Raw genomic sequence first — 16,434 nt, 5'->3', positions numbered from 1 at the left:
AAGAACAGGACTAGAGATATTTGGCACTGCTGGAGAGAATGGGGGCCAGGGTGACTGGCCATTAGGTGAAAGGGTCAGTTGGATGTCTAGTGGGAAGAATGGTGAAAAGACCTTTGTGAACACTCAAGGAGGGGGTTGAGAAGAGAGAAACTCTTTCAGATGTTCTATGTGGCATGTGCTTGTCCGGCGTCCCTGTGGAGAATTCCAACAAGTTTCTGACATTGCTTCAGGAGCCCCACCTAAACCAGAGGTCAAAGCTTCAGCTTATTACAAAAGAAATTGAGGAACTAACAAAAACAGACTAAGACCATCAGTAATGTGGTGTGAGGTGGTAGAACGAAAAAAGGGAGCTAAGCTAGAGGCAAAAAACCAGAAATGTCTAAGGGCAGGAGGAGAGAGAAAGAATAAAGAAAAGTGACGAATAGCCCAAGAAGGAGGTATGAATGTAAGATTCAAACCAACATGAAATGGAGCAAAGAAAGTCTTCAACAAATGGTGCAGGGAAAGCAAGAGAGTCACATGCAAAAATAAGAAACTGGAATGGTATCTCCTACCATAAGCAAAAATTAATTAAAAATGGATTTAAGACCTCAAGCAGATCAGAATCCATGGAACACTGAGAAAAAAACAGGCAGAACTCTCCAGAACATAGGCCTAAGGTGTCATTAATGACTTGATTCCAGGGCCAAAGACAACAAAAAACAAATCAAAGGGATTCCATCAAGTTTCTCCATGGAACAAGAAACTCAGGCTAAAATAAAAGACAACCTGCTGCATGGAAGGAAATATTTGCACATACAATAGATAAAGAGCTAATATCCAAGCTATTTAAAACACAAAGTTCAACAACAACAACAACAACAACAACAAAAACAACTGGGGACGAGAGATGAACACACACTTCCCTGAGGCCAGCATGTGAATGGCCAGTAGGCATAGGGAAAAAAATTCATCAACACTTAACAGAAAAACGCAAATTAAAATGACAGTGACTCTTCTCTCACATGAACATACATCAAAAAGACTGGAAACAACCAGTACTGGTAGAGATTTGGTGACAAAGAAACATTTATCCCTCATTCGCTATTGATGGGAATGTCGTGTGGTTCAGCCCTGTGGAAAACAGTACAGGAACTTGTAAAAAAAAAACCAATATTCCACATAAGCCAGTGACTCTACTTGTTGGCATCTACCTCCAAAAAAAATCCCATTAATTCAAAAGATATATGACACCTATGTTTATTGCAGTACTTAGAACAAAAGCCAGGGTACAGAAATAACCTAAAAGCCTAGTGACAGGTTTTCAATGGCAGCAGCAGAGGATAATAAGACCAACACAGGGTACTTACTATCTAAGAGGCATTCTGCATGCGTGTACTATTTATATGCATATTATAGGTATGTATGAATCAACAGTCTTATACATAATAGCACTGCACTATAGCACTGTCCTCCTGTTGTTCATCGATTTGCTCAAGAGGGCACCAATAATGTCTCACAACAAATTGTGAGACTTGTTGTTACTGTTTTTGGCATATTGAATACATCATGGGTAGCTTGCCAGGCTTTGCTGTGCTTTTCTCTGTAGCTTGCGGGGCTCTCCGAGAGGGGTGGAGGTATCAAACTCTGGTCGGCCATGTTGGCTGCGTGCAAGGAAAACACCCTACCTGCTGTGCTATCGCTCCAGCCCTGATTACAAAAATCTTATAACAAAAATATTATTAGTTCAGTTTCTTGTTCTGGGGCCATGTCCAGTGGTGTTTTCAGAGGTTTTGCACCATTGTCTTGACCATAGCTGCCTGCTAGGTAAGCACTCTAGAACTTTTTTTTATCACTCCTTTCTCTCCAATTTTGTACAAGAGTACATGAGGTAACCCATCCAAAGCTACCCAGTTCTTTTCTAAGATTCTATTGCACATTGTGTGAATGTAAAATTTTCCAGTGTGAATAATATATCCACTAACAGAGTATCTTGGTCAGGCAAACACTGACCTCTAATGTTTGTGGTGACAAATGGACAATAATTAGGAATCCTCCACATACTAATTCTTTTACACAAACATGGAAAGAAACATGAAGTAAGGTATCAAAATGAGAAAACAACAAATGCCAGAACAAGGAGACAGGCTGGTTCCTCAAATGTCAGAGTGGATGTTCCTTAATTCTGTCCTTATCCAGCTACCGTCTCTTTGATAAAAGGAGTTCATGTATATGAAAGTAAAGAGCTCTGTCTCTATACGATGGCTTTAGAAGGGCAGTGCAGGAAGAACATTTCCTTGCATGAGCAAAAGTATTGCAGTCTCACTACCAAGAGGTCTGGAAGATTTCCCAGACTCTGCACTGCCAAGCAGCTGGAAAACTCTGTCAGAGGAAAGCTGAGCTCTGGCACTTCAGCACAGCAAGTCCAAGTGAACATTATGATCCAACAGCTAAAGATGCATTTTGGAGGGACCAGAATGCTCTTGACCCATTTCCAACTGGACACCACAAAGAAGCAAAATTCTTTGTGTTCCTTTCATTCATTACAGTAGCAACAAGGATCTCTAACCCTGACACCTGACAGCTTTAGCAGGATCAGGAATAATGGATGTTCATTCTGTCTAGAACAAAGGAAAATGCCAAATGGAACAAGTCTCATACTGGTTGACACTCCAGGGCACATGTTGTGGCATTCCAGTTTGCTGCTGTCCTTCCCAATGTTCATTTCCTACCTCTCCTTTCATCATGTTGCTAAAACCACCAGCACAATATTGAGCAATGAATGTCAGAGATAGTGCACATAATTACCTCATTCTGACACTAATGGAAATGATTCTAATGTTTCACCATTAAGCATGACTTTCTCTGCAGGTTTCTATAAAATATTCCTCATCATTACAATTTCCATCAAATGCTTATAATAGAAAAGAAAAGGGAGTAAAATCAATCATCTAAACCTTTACCTTAAGAGACTTGGGGAAAAAAAGAGGAGCAAATTATATTCAAAGTAAATAGAAGGAAGTAATTGAGATAAAGCAGAAATCCAATGAAATATAAAACAAACAATAGACAAAATCAACAAAGTCAAAGATCAGCGTTTTGAAAACAAAACTGAAAAATGCCTACCAATTCTGATTAAGAAAAATCAAGGGAAAACAAAAGTCACCAGTATGAAGAAGGTAAGGATCCTATGGGCATGCTAAAAATAGAGCTGAGACAAAAGGCCAATTCACTCCACCAAGACTAAAACCTTAGGTCCAGATTAGCAAATTGTTTTTCTAAAAAAAGACTAATTATTTATGGGCCACTGGTCTCTCTTATGATTCTACCAGCCATTATAAGTAAGAGTAACCAAGCCAGGGGTTGGCGTTGATTTTGCCAGAAGGTCAATACTCACCAGTCCCAGACCTAGAAGTAACTTTCTTCAAAACCATAAACATCCAAAACAGACTCAAAGGGAAAAAAAAGGAAAAGTACTAAGGAAAAATATTCAAACAAAGAAAACAAATCTATCTTTTCAGAGCTGGAGAGAGAGTACAAGACTTAAGGCATTATGTTGCTAATCGCCTACATCAGTTTGAATCTCACATATAGTTCTGTGAACACTTCCTGAGTGATTACTGAGCACAGAGCCCAGAGGGAGGCTCTGAGCACTGCTGGGTATGTGCCTAGGCCTACCCCCACCAATAATAAAGGATACACGGGGCTCTAAGGAATACAGCAGTGACTTAGAGTGCCATGTGGTCAAGAGTTTAAACTCCTGGTGTCACCACACATTATGAGCACAATTCCGACAACCCTACTGACAGCACCACAACTGATTTATGATCACACTACAAAGGGATGTGACCCTTTCCAATCTCTTAAGTATATAACGGAAGATAGGACCCCTGGTGACCCATGGAGAGCAAATATGAGCACCCAATGCCCGCAGCAGACAGTACAAACAGAACTTGCATGTCTTGGCTCTTCGGTGTGACTCCAGCTAGCATGTGGGCAGGGACCACAGCTACAGAACAGCAAGCTTTGGTAAACACAGAGGCTCAGGATGCAAGTCAGCAGCCTGAAACCACAGCCAGAAAGATGAAGCTTAATCACCAGGAGCAGGGGCATGTGCAAGCCCGGGTGTTACATCAACATCATAAACACTAAACAATGAAGGGGAGGCTGGGAGGGGAGGGAGCAAGGACAATAAATTAAGCCATTCATTAAAAGGTGACACCGCAACAAATGAATTCATGATTTTAAAATGTTCATTGAAAAAAGCTCAGGGCCCAGATGGTATCAGTAGTGATTTTTTTTTATCAAAAACCCTTCCACAATTGCCTAGAAAAGAATACCTCGGGCCACAACTGGCTCTATACTTAGGGATCACTCCTGGCAGTCTCAGGGAAGTACTAGGATACCAAGTATCAAACCCAGGTTAGTCACATGCAGGCAAATGTCCAATCTGTTGAACTATTATTCTAGCCCCCTAACTCCTTTTAAGGAGGACAATCCTTATCCCCAGACCTGGCAAAAATGTTGTGAGAAAAAAAAAATTACAGGTGTCCTCATGGACATAAATACAGAATTAACTCCTTGACTAAATGTCAAACATCCAGAATTCAGCAAGAAGGGACCAAAAGTAGAGCTAGAGAGATAATGCAGCTTGTCTTTCATGCATCCAAGCCTGGTTTGATGCCTAGCATGGCCTATGGTCCCCCGAATACCACAAGGAGTGATCCTTGAGCACAGAGTCAGAAGGAAACCCTGTACACAGCCTTCTGTGGTCCAACCCCCAACCCCAAACAAAACAAAAATTAATATATTTAAGAGATCACACATAATAATTATCTGAGATTCATTTCCAGAGTTCTATGTTGTCTTAACATTCAAACATGCAATTCAGTAACAAAACAAGAGAGCACAGGAATGCCTCAATGAGCTGGAAAAGTTCGGCACTTCTTCAAGGATGCGCTCCTTCAGAGTAGAGTATTGGGCACATTTTTTTTCTATTTGAGAAAGGATATTGAAAAACTCTGTAATTATGGCCATTCCTAATGGTGAAAACCTTTTCCTCTCTAACACTGGAAACAAAAAGCAAAACCGTGCTCTCTACTTCTAGCCAACTCTGTGCACTGAACCCACAACTTGGGGAAAGGAAATAAAGAGAAAAAAGAGCTACAGAAAAGTAACAAAGCTCAGTATTTATAGGGGATAAATTTATGTACACATTAAAATAACTATTAAAATAGCTCTTCCTGGGCTGGGAAGGGAGTGTAGAGAGTAAGGTGCTTGCATCCGCCTCGCAAGTCATTGATCCAAGAGCCATCTTGGAACCATCCCTGATCACAGAGCCAGGAATAAGACCTGGGAACAGCTGGGTGTAGCCCCAAACAAAAACAAAAAGCCAAAGCTACTGCTATAACCAGTAAGAAAATTTGACATAGCCCCAAGATTTAGGTAAAACTTTCAAAATTAACACATTTCAGAAAGATCACTTTCATGGGTGGGGTATAAAGAAAGATCGTAAGGGAACAACAATTAGTCAAAAGCAACAGAACTGGAGAGTTGGTCTACAGAACTGAGCTGGCCAGAAAAAAGAGAGAAGGGTCAGCTTTTGGGGCATTGGTGGAGAGGGGCACTCTGATGGGGTGTGGTGTCGGAAAGATACATGCACGGAAATGTCATTAACATTATTAAAAAAATGGTACTTCAATAAAAATGGCAAGGGGAAAAAAGCTCCAATATATTTCTCTATTATGAGCCACAAATATTGGGAAACTAAATTTGAAAGTTAATTAGTGTAAGTTTATAGCATCAAAAACATATCAATCATCTAAAAGTATAGCAAGAAATGTGAAGACCTCTTTATTATAAAACAGCAACTATTGCTTAGAAAAACAGAATCTTTATCAAGAGCCATAACATGTTTTTGGACTGCAAGAACATTTGCTGTTGAGAGATGTATCCTCCCAATATTTTTATTTGTACTAAATTCCCTCCTACTCAACACAATTAGCTGAATGATTAAGTAGATTTTTAAAAACCTTTTTTCACAAAAAGGGTTTATCAGCAATGTGATAAAAAAAATTTTATATAGAAATGAAAAGCACCTAGCATTAACTAAACAATTTTTTAAATGTTGGAGGCAATAAATAACATTACTTTAAGGCTTACTGTACAGCTACAGTAATTACAATGTGAACCTGGCATAAAGACAGAAAAATAGATCAACAGAACAAGAGCATCTGGAAATAGATGCACATATAAAAACAGTCATTTGACTTCTGACTAAGGTGCCGAGTTAATGCAACTGAAAGAGAAAAGGTGTGTGGATCATAGATTGAAATGAAAAACCCAGAAGCATAAAGCAACTAAGAGGAAACAGGAAAATCCTTTACACCGAAGTAGAATGTCTGGCACGTGACACAAAATGCAGCAATCATAGAAGAAACACAATGACATGCTACCTTGCAAGCAAATTTAAGCGCTCTTATCACAAAACATATCATTAAGAAAATGAAAATTCTCTTCATTTTTCCAACAAAGGACTAGTATGTGAAACAGAGACACCTAAGAATTAACAACCAGGAGATAAACAACCCTCTTTAACAAAACTGCACAAACTACTTGAACAGACACACGACAAGATATACAGATGCCAATATACATGCAAAAGAAAATCATCTTTAGATAGTGAGAAAGGCAAAGTAAAGCCACAAGACATGATTTCAGACCCACCAGAATGGCAATAATAATTAATAATAATAATAATAATAATGATAATAATAATAAAAGACTGACAGTCGCCAGCACTGACCAGTGTATACAGCAACTGAAAATCTTTGATGTTCATGATGAGTGAGAATGGAGATCTGCTGGTAGTTTCTTTCCCACTCCCCCTGCTTTTCCCTTTATGTTTTTGGGCTATACCAAGAGGCGCTCAGAGGCTACTTCAATCTCAGTACTGTGAGAATCACTTCCTGTTTTGCTGGGGTGGATGTGAGGGAGAAACCATGCAGTGCCAGGGATCAAACCTGGGCCTCTTGTATGCAAAGAATGCACTTCAGCCCCTTCTCCCCAGTTCTATTTGGCAGGTGTGTGAATGGTTAAATACACATCTTCCCCATGATTCTGGAATTTCACTTTTTTGGTATTTACCCAGGAGAAATGAAAAGACATGTCCGCAAAACTCCCTTGCACAAATGTAAAGAAGAGTACTAGAAATTACAGTCCCTAACTGAAAGCCCAAAAGCCTGTTATAGGAACTTTGGGGTCCTTGGGGGAGGGAGGTGGTACTCTGGTAATGGCGGCGATGTTAGAATTATGTGCCTGGGAAACCATCATTAACTGTACTGTAAATCAAAGAATCTCAATAAGTTAAAAAAAGATAATAATACCTAGCATTTCTCAAATAATCTAGCATTTTCAGGAGCAATATGAACGTTTTAATATACTTCACTTTTTGTTTTGTTTTGGGGGACCAACCTACTGTGCTCATGTTGCCTATTTTTTTTTTGCACATCAATGATGCTCAAGACTTATTCCTGGCAGTGCTGAGGATACCACATATGGTGCCAGGATTCACACCAGGGTCATGTAAATCAAGTGCTTTAAGCCCTGTACTGCCTCTCAAGTTTCAGTTACCCATGTTTGAAATGCTTCCATTTCTCTTTTTGATGATTTTATCCTGCTGAACCATAAGTTAGGGAAGACAGGAAATCTTCCTGACCAGATCCCAGCCTTCCTGTACAAAATGCTTTTGCCTCAGAATCATTCAATCTGAAAAATTAAACATTATTTTGTCATATTTTCGAATACTGGCAAGGCAGGATATGTATTCAAAATATATTATTATTATTATTATTATTATTATTATTATTTACTTTAGCACAAACATTAGCTAACATATAGTCACATTAGGTCTACAGGAAACATTTTTATTTCTTAATTTCTATTTTAGAACCATGATTTAAAAAACTGTTAATAAGGAAAAATAGATTTTTAAATTCTTTTTTTTTCTTTTTGGGTCACACCTGTCAATGCACAGGGGTTACTCCTGGCTCTGCACTCAGGAATTACCCCTGGCAGTGCTCAGGGGACCATATAGGATGCTGGGAACTGAATCCGGGTCGGCCACATGCAAGTCAAACCCCCTATCTGCTGTGCTATCGCTACAACCCCAAAATAGATTTTTAAAATAATTATCTTAGTTGATCTCATTATAATGTGGAAGTGATAATTACAGAAAGAAATGCCCTATTCAGGCAGATCATCAATTACATCTACTCTGGTCTCAGTCTTAAAATTTAACTAGTTTAAAGGAACAAGGTTCATTTTCAAGAGCACAGTTCACAGTATTAGGAAGAGTAATTTTAATTAAAACACCAACCCCAGCAGATGGTTGCATACACTTTTAAAGAGAGAAAAGTAAAGGGGTTTCAATTTAGATGCACACACTTCTCATGAACCAAAATACAGCTCTAGCAGTATTTACGTCAGCTTCGCTAAGATGCATATTAGCATCAGTTGCAAAACTGAAAACTGTGTTGAAGACATCTGTTGGCTGGTCTGTCAAACATTTCAATTTGTGCTAGAAGTGCTTCCTAATTAAGCAGATAAACACTTCCTTCATAAACCATCCTGTCTACTTCTCATCCAACATGAAAGAGAAGCGTGATGTATCTCTTGAACAAAATAGTCAATGTTAAAATAATTTTTAAGGAAGGAAAATGATAAATTCTATTAATTAGTGAAGTGGGCCTGAGCGATAGCACAGCGGATAGGGCGTCTACCTTGCACACAGCCCACAGGTCAACCTGAGTTCGATTATTCCTCCGCGTTCGATTCCTCTGCCCCTCTCCGAGAGCCCAGCAAGCTACAGAGACTATCTCAGCCACACAGCAAAGACTGGCAAGCTAACTTTGACATATTTGATATGCCAAACACAGTAACAAGTCTCATAATGTTACTGGGCCCGCTCGAGCAAATCAATGAACAACAGGGAGGACAGTGACAGTGACAGTGACAATTAGTGGAGTAAAACTAAAGCTGCTACATTTAAGAAAATGTAAAGCAATAAATGTAAAAACAAGAAGCCGGGAGATAGAGCACAGTGCATAAAGCACTTGGCAGGAGTGATCCTGAGCACAGAAACAGAAATAAACACTGAGTACCACTGGATTTGACCCGGAAACTAAAACAGAAACGTGCAGCATGTACATATATGCAAGGCCTTTAAGTATAAAAAGGAAAAACAACTAAATAACCAGTAGATAAGAGGAGGAGGAGCAGCAGCAGAGGGAAATAATAATAGGTGGTCTTACAACATAGTGGACAGAAGTAAACAATTTCTTTATCAACACAGAAGACTTTATTAAGTGAAATATATCCACATGCAAAGGACATAGACAAACACAAAACAAAGAGCAAAACAGAGGGGAAGGAAGAGGAAAGGGCTTAGGAAACAATGTATGATTCTCCCTGATGCCAGGGATGAGCTCAGATGCCAGGAGGGTAGAATGAGGTTACTAGGCTCACACATGGCAGACTGATGGGGAGCTTGGGCACAGACCCAAACATCTTGTTTTTGAGGATTAAAACCGAACATTTCTGTATTCAGGGCTTGGTCCTGGCTTTGCATTCAGGGATCAATCTGACTCAGATAGAGCATTCTGCCCCTGTGATTCTCACCTCCTGCACAAGGTATGGAGGGAGGAAGGGAACCAAGATATTAACTTAACCCTGAGAGTCTTGAAGTGCAAGGCACTGTAGCACTGTCCTCTCATTGTTCACCGAGAGGGTACCAGTAACATCTCTATTGTGAGACTTGTTGTTACTGTTTTTTGGCATATCGAATACGTCACGGGGAGCTTGCCAGGCTCTGCCATGCGAGCAGGATACTCTAGCTTGCCAGGCTCTCTGAGAGCGATGGAGGGATCTAACCTGGTAAGGCAAATGCCCTACCTGCTGGCAGTACAGTTAAAGGGCTTGGGAAAAGTCTACCCATTGCCTCTAAGAAACAGGATGAAGGCTTAGAGTTTTGAAGAGGAAGAAAGTTCTCAAAAGAGAAATCAAAACTGGGGGCTGGAGTGATAGCACATTGAGTAGGGGTTTGCCTTGCATGAGGCTGACCCAAGTTCGATTCCCAGCATCCCATATGGTCCCCTGAGCACTGCCAGGAGTAATTGCTTAGTGCATGAGCCAGGAGTATCCCCTGTGCATCGCTGTGTTACCCAAAAAAGGAAAAAAAAAAGAAAGGAAAAGAAATCAAAACTGTTATACCTGGTTGCCTGGGAGCTAGCATAGAGGGCACATGAACCTGACAGAGATTCAGTCCCCGGCACTGCCTACTCTGAGCACCACAGAACGTGGCTGTGGAGGTCAGTGAGTACAGCCATGCTGGCTCTGGTGATCCATGGTACTGCAAGTCCTAACCAGGCAACACCACACCCTGAGGCACTTGCATGACACCAAGTGCTAGCTTGGCCAAAAATCACAGGGAATGGCCCCAGTCCCCTGAGCATGCTTGGGATGCCCAAAAAAACAAAACAAAAAAAAATGATAGGTTTAAAAAAAATGATAGGTTTAACATATATGAGGTGCTGCATCCCAATGGACCCTGCCAATAACTACAGAATCAATGCATCACCCATAAATACTGTAGCTACCAGGGAGGGAGGAAAAAAACAGTAAAAACACCTTTGAGGGGCATCTAATCAAGCCAGGCACACAGAATTTCTACAGAGATACATGCTTAAAAAGAACTTTAAGAAGTAGAACATAAGGAAGTTGGAGAGATCGTAAAGCAGGTAGGGCACTTGCCTTGCATATGGCTGACCCGGGTTTGATCCTTGGCACCACCAATGGCGCCCTGAGCACAGCCACGAGTGATCTCTGTGCACAGAGCCAGGAGTATGCCCTGAGCACTGCTGGGTGTGTGACCCCAAAACAAACAAAAAAGAGAGAGACAAATTCAACTCTAAAAGAAATAGATTTAGCAGAATAATCAGAGCAAGACCATGGAATTGTCTTAGAAACAAGAAAACAAAAAAATGCAATAAAGGAATGAAATACAGAACTTTTTCACAGGGCCCATAGTAGACAAAACTCAGGGACCTGGACAATTCCCAGAAGCATCAGCTCAGCCTGCACAAGCGAGTGGTTCTTGAGGGTCACGAGGCTTGTATCCCAGGTGATTCTGGAGATCAAACTAGAACTCACACATGCTAGGTATGTGCTCTATTGGACCATTTTTAGCATAAAACTTGAGCTATATCATAGCCCCATGAAACAATTTAAACAACAACAAATTTGGGATATTGAAATAGAATGCTTCATTATATGTTCCCATTTCATCAGTTATATAATGAAGCATTTTATGCTATTTGTAAAAATAATCCATATCCGTAATATCATTTGAAATGAATTACAAATATAAGATACAGAACATCCAGACCCTGCGCCAGGCTGTCTTCACTGGGGCAACTCAGAGTGGAGGGGGGAGGTGAGTTTCCCTCCCTGCCCAAGAGAGTTCCAGTCGCCATGCTCATGGATGCTCTCCACAGGTTCAGACAAGTTCACCCATGAGTGAGTCTGCAGAAAAACCCATGCATGTGGGACTCGTGACTGAAATCTCCAAGCTCGCTTGAAGTGGGAATGGGCCTCCTTCCCTCATCTCCCAAGTTAACCAGTAGCTTGACAGTCACACTGACAAACTGGCCCTGGCACCATACAATCTCATCTACATCCAAGATCCAGAGATTCATAAATAAAGACCAAAAGAAGAGCAACATAGCCTCAACCATGAGTGAATCTACTGTATAATAATATTCTAAATTTTAGAATTCTCCTAACCCTGAAAGAGCCTTGAATATGGCACTGTAATATCTCAGGGCTAGGATGAAGGAGACGTTACTGGTGCCTGCTCGAGGCAATCGATGAACAACTGGATGATTGTGATCATGATCGTGAGAATTCCTGGACCTTTTCTACTCTACACCACTGACGTACCAAGAGCAGCACACAAAGTTTGATTGGGTTTAACAATCATGTTAGTAATCTCTTATACAAGGACTTAATGGCTCCAGGATGAAATACAATAATCTTCATACACTTTTCTCTAAGGAAACTTTATTGGACCATTTTTAGCAGATTATTCATAACAAGCAATACAAAATTAATTGTTTCAGTTATGGGGGGCACAGTTTGGGATTCGGGGTGGAAACATCTGAAATATCATGGTGGGAAGGTGCAATAGAGGTGGGATTGGTGTTTGAATATTAAATATAATGAATTATTTTGAACAACTTTATAAAATAAAATAAAAGATATATGATAAGACTGGTGGGGGTTAGAGAGGTAGTACAGCAAGTAGGTTGCTTGCCTTATACATGGCCAAACCAGGTTTGGTCCCGAGCATCCCATACGGTCCCCCATGCACTGCCAGGAGTAATTCCTGAGTGCAGAGCCCTGAGTAACCCATGAGCATTGCTGGATGTGGCCCCAAAACACGCTCAAAGAAAAGATGATTGATAGATTTTAACAGGGTTGAATAAAAGACACATAATGTAATTAAAAAAAAGAAAAGAAACATTTAGAGTATCTCTGTTGTACATGTATACTTCTCTACATAATTTTTTCATTTTTGTATATTTGAAGATTTTATATTAAACTGTTGAGGGGACCACAAATAATTGAAATGAAAAACCCCACTGAATTAATTATGCATCACAGCATACAGATATCATTGTCATTGGCATCACTTTTACAATAGGAACAGCAATGGCTAAGAGTTTAGTCTGTCTAGTATTTCAGTGTAGGGTTTTACTACTTTAATACTTCTAGCAAAGCTATAATGTGTGTGCTATGATTATCCCTGTTTGACAGGTCTCAAAAGTGAGGCCTTGAGTGCCCAAGATCACACAGCTAATCAATAAATGGCATAGCTGAGATCTGGTTGTGGATATCTTTTCTTAGTCATTATGTTACAAGGGGAAAAGTCCAACAAAATGTAGGCCCAAAATTCATACAACTTATAACACAAAAAGTATAGTACAAAAATAAAAGTACAAAATAGAGGTTAAACCAGAGAGCATAGCATGGGAAGGTTCAACAAACCCTGGAACAAATTCCAGATAAAGAAAGGAAAGCAAATGGAGGAAAGAGATCATTGAAAGAAAAGAGGAAGGAACATTTTCCCAACTTAAAGAAAACCATGGAACTGAAGATTAAAGAAATTTACTGAGTCTTATGTGAGTTGAATTTCAAAAGCAAGGAGCTTCAAAATTCACAAAGAAAAACAGAATAATGAACATCAGCAATATAAAAATAAAAATAAAATTTCAAAGCACCCAGAGACAAAACAGCAGATTGCTTTAAGTTCTGAAGTAAAGTTAACTCTCAACTGAAAGTTTCAAGCCAAATTATTAAATAAATTGCAATAAGGGGTCAGAAAATAGTTCACTTAATATCTATTCCTTTACAAACTGCAAACATATACTAACACAGGAAAGGATTTTTTAAAAGCTAAGTCACTTGCTAACAATGTACAGAAATCTATGCAAACTCAAAAACAGTAACACAAGAAGGGGTTAGGGTGGTGCTCAGCGGTAAGGTATTTGCTTTATATGTATGAAGCCCTGAGTTTGATCCCTGGTACTGAGAAAAAAATCAAAAAATAGTATAACAACAACAAAAAGATACACAATGGCATGTAAAATGGGAGAGAGAGGCCAGAATAAACTTTCTAATGTCTTTAAAAAATGAATGCAGCTGTTTCACACAATGCAGTAGCACCAGAACTGGGAGCTGAGGAACTTGAATTAGCATTTGCAGAAGAGAAATAGAAGAACCACAGAATGTTAAGGATAGATTCAAGAAGACCTGAGACCACAGAAAACTGTACTAACTCCCATGCTGAGCTTGCTATGGTAACAGGCTATGGAGCCTTTATCAAAATCCCAGGCTGTAGGCAGCAAACTCATCAAACTCAATGTATCATCATGTCAGGTAAATAAACCATCTGAGATTTTAGATGTTAGAGATAAACTGTGGATGCAGCTTACTGGCCGAGAGATGGAAAATGAAAGAATAATAGTATCCTTTTCCATGAAAGTTGTCAACCCAGGGAACTGGAAAAGACCTCATGCCCAACAATGTCATCATTGAGCAAGAAGAGAGGTGGAGGCACCCTTTCAGGAGTTCCCTCGACAGAAGGTCACCCTGGAGGCTGCCCCGAAGAGTGGCTGTCAAGGATTATTTCACGTACATGGGGACCAAATACCCTCTGATACTTGATAAGGACAACAGAAGAGAGAGACAAAGTCAGCAGAGTTTGAGAAGCCTGTCGCCACAAGGAATTCTTCTAGAAAAAAAAGAAAAAGGAAAGTCAGGAAATCATCTGACTCTGACATTTAGGACTTGAGAGTGATACAGGCAGGAAGGTCAGACACACTTCCCAAAGATAGCAAGGCAGCAAAGAAGAAAAAGATGCACCAGAAGAGGCACAAGAACTGAGAGAAAAGAGTGGAGGTGGAGTTGAGAGAAGAACCTGGAGTCTTGTACCCAAAAGTCTTGACCTGAAAGTGTTAGGACCCACTTAGCCAGAGAACTGACATGACAGGCTCTGAGTAACTTAGGCCTCTTCCAGGGAACAAGAAAAGCAGAAAAACCCGATGCTTTGTCAAAGATTACATCCCCGGAATAAGATTAGGTCTCTGGAACGTAACTGTTAGGACGTGGGCTGGATGCTGTGGGCCAAAACAACAATAACAACCAAAAAAATATGTATTCTTGCTAAATAGTGCTTACTTGCTAAAATGAAAGTATAAGAACTTGCTGAATCTAGTGCTCGAGATCCTTCTTGAAACCAGCTGTGCCAGGGGGATACTTGGACGTCAGCTAGCTGGAACAATATACCTCAATGGCTCTGTTCTCTGTCCTTGAGGGGTGGTCGACTCCAGACTCTAAAAAAAGAACCTTTGTCTGAAAGAGCCTTGATAGAGAGGATAGGGTCTACTACCCCAATGATTCTCTTCCGGGAGAGATTTCCCAACATGCAGCTGGCAGGTTTGGGAGTTAGATGGCAGAAGAATCTGCCTGAATGGGTAGTTTCCTGTAGCAAAGGACCCTAGTAACCCAACCGTTCATTCATTCATTCATTCAGCTTCATTCAGCAGTCTGGCTCTAGTCAGAGCATAGATTGAACCCTCCCTGCTGGTCTGCCCTGTGCTGAATGTCAGGTGGTCTCTGCTGCCTCCAACATGGTGGCAGTGAAGAGTGGCAGCATGGGGGAGAACATAGTGAGACATGGTGCCCACTGTTTGCAGTCTTTTTTTGCTTTTTGGGTCACACCTGGCAATGCACAGGGGTTACTCCTGACACTGCACTCAGGAATTACCCCTGGCGGTGCTCAGGGGACTATATGGGATGCTGGGAATAGAAGCTGGGTCACCCGCATTCAAGGCAAATGCCCTACCCATTGTGCTATTGCTCTAGCCCCTGTTTGCAGTTTTCTTAACATGAGTCTGAGCTAGAAATGACAACCACTGTGGCCATAGTTACATAACTATTGTGTGCAGTGACTGAGCTTCTGTGTAACACTTCACCAGATAGCTCAAGCCAAGACCAAGTTCTTTGTATTTGCTATTGTGTGAGTCAACTGGGTTACACTTCAGCTTAAGTTCTTGGCACTGAATGAAATGTGTTTGGGGGAAGAATAAGGAGAAGGAGGAGGAAGAGGCGGACTAGAAAGAGGAGGAGGAGAAAGAGGAGGAGGAGAAGGAGGAGGAGGAGGAGGAGGAGGAGGAGGAGGAGGAGGAGGAGGAGGAGATAAAGAAAAGTGAATAGACAGAGAGGTTTCTTGGCAAATAAGTTTAGTGGAAGATGTCTTTAGCCATGGTCCATAAAACCATGCATCCCTTGTCTGCTCTCTTTGTCTGGCCACAGGTTGAGGGAACTGCTGTGAGCAAGGGGAGAGAGAGCGGAGACAGAGTTGGAAAGAGCTGCTTTGGAGAGTGGGAAAGTTGCGGCCAAAGGTGGAGAGCATTATGGAGTGAGTTAGATAAAGAGGAATGCAGATTGGGGGAGAGTTGAAGAGTTGGAGAGAGTTGGAGAGAGTTGGGGGCAAGTTGGGGAGAGAGTTGTGAGAGATGTGGAGAGAGTTTGGGAGAGATGAGAGATGGAATAAACGGCAACTGATCACCAACTAGCTTGGCCTTCATTTCTCCTTCATCTACCCATGGCAACAGCCGTCCCTGTGGGGAAAAAGTTTGAGAGCACCTAACATGGGTGGTGAAAGAGAGCCACTGGGAGAGCCCACGAACACCCATTAATGTGTGATTACTCCTAGAGTCGCCCAGGCAAAAAGAGTTTGCACTTTTAAGGTTTTATTTGGTGTGAAAATACCATTCAAGGTAGGATGGAATTAATTCACAAAATTAGCCCTGCCACTGCAATGAATCTTTGTAA

The 16,434-nt window shown here is 40.8% G+C and overlaps 1 protein-coding gene and 1 pseudogene across 1 annotated transcript in view; one reads left to right on the top strand and one right to left on the bottom strand.

The window, feature by feature from the left end:
* The window catches only part of DNAH11 (dynein axonemal heavy chain 11), a 331,353-nt gene that overhangs the window by 209,167 nt on the left and 105,752 nt on the right, over positions 1 to 16,434 (bottom strand). The window lies entirely within an intron of this gene.
* LOC130027586 (zinc finger CCHC domain-containing protein 17-like) lies at positions 13,906 to 14,481 on the top strand (annotated as a pseudogene).

Source organism: Sorex fumeus, unplaced genomic scaffold (genome assembly GCF_029834395.1).
Source record: "Sorex fumeus unplaced genomic scaffold, SorFum_2.1 ptg000037l, whole genome shotgun sequence".
NCBI lineage: Eukaryota > Metazoa > Chordata > Mammalia > Eulipotyphla > Soricidae > Sorex > Sorex fumeus.
Note: the sequence above shows the minus strand (reverse complement) of the source record. Positions and strands in the feature narration are given on the sequence as shown.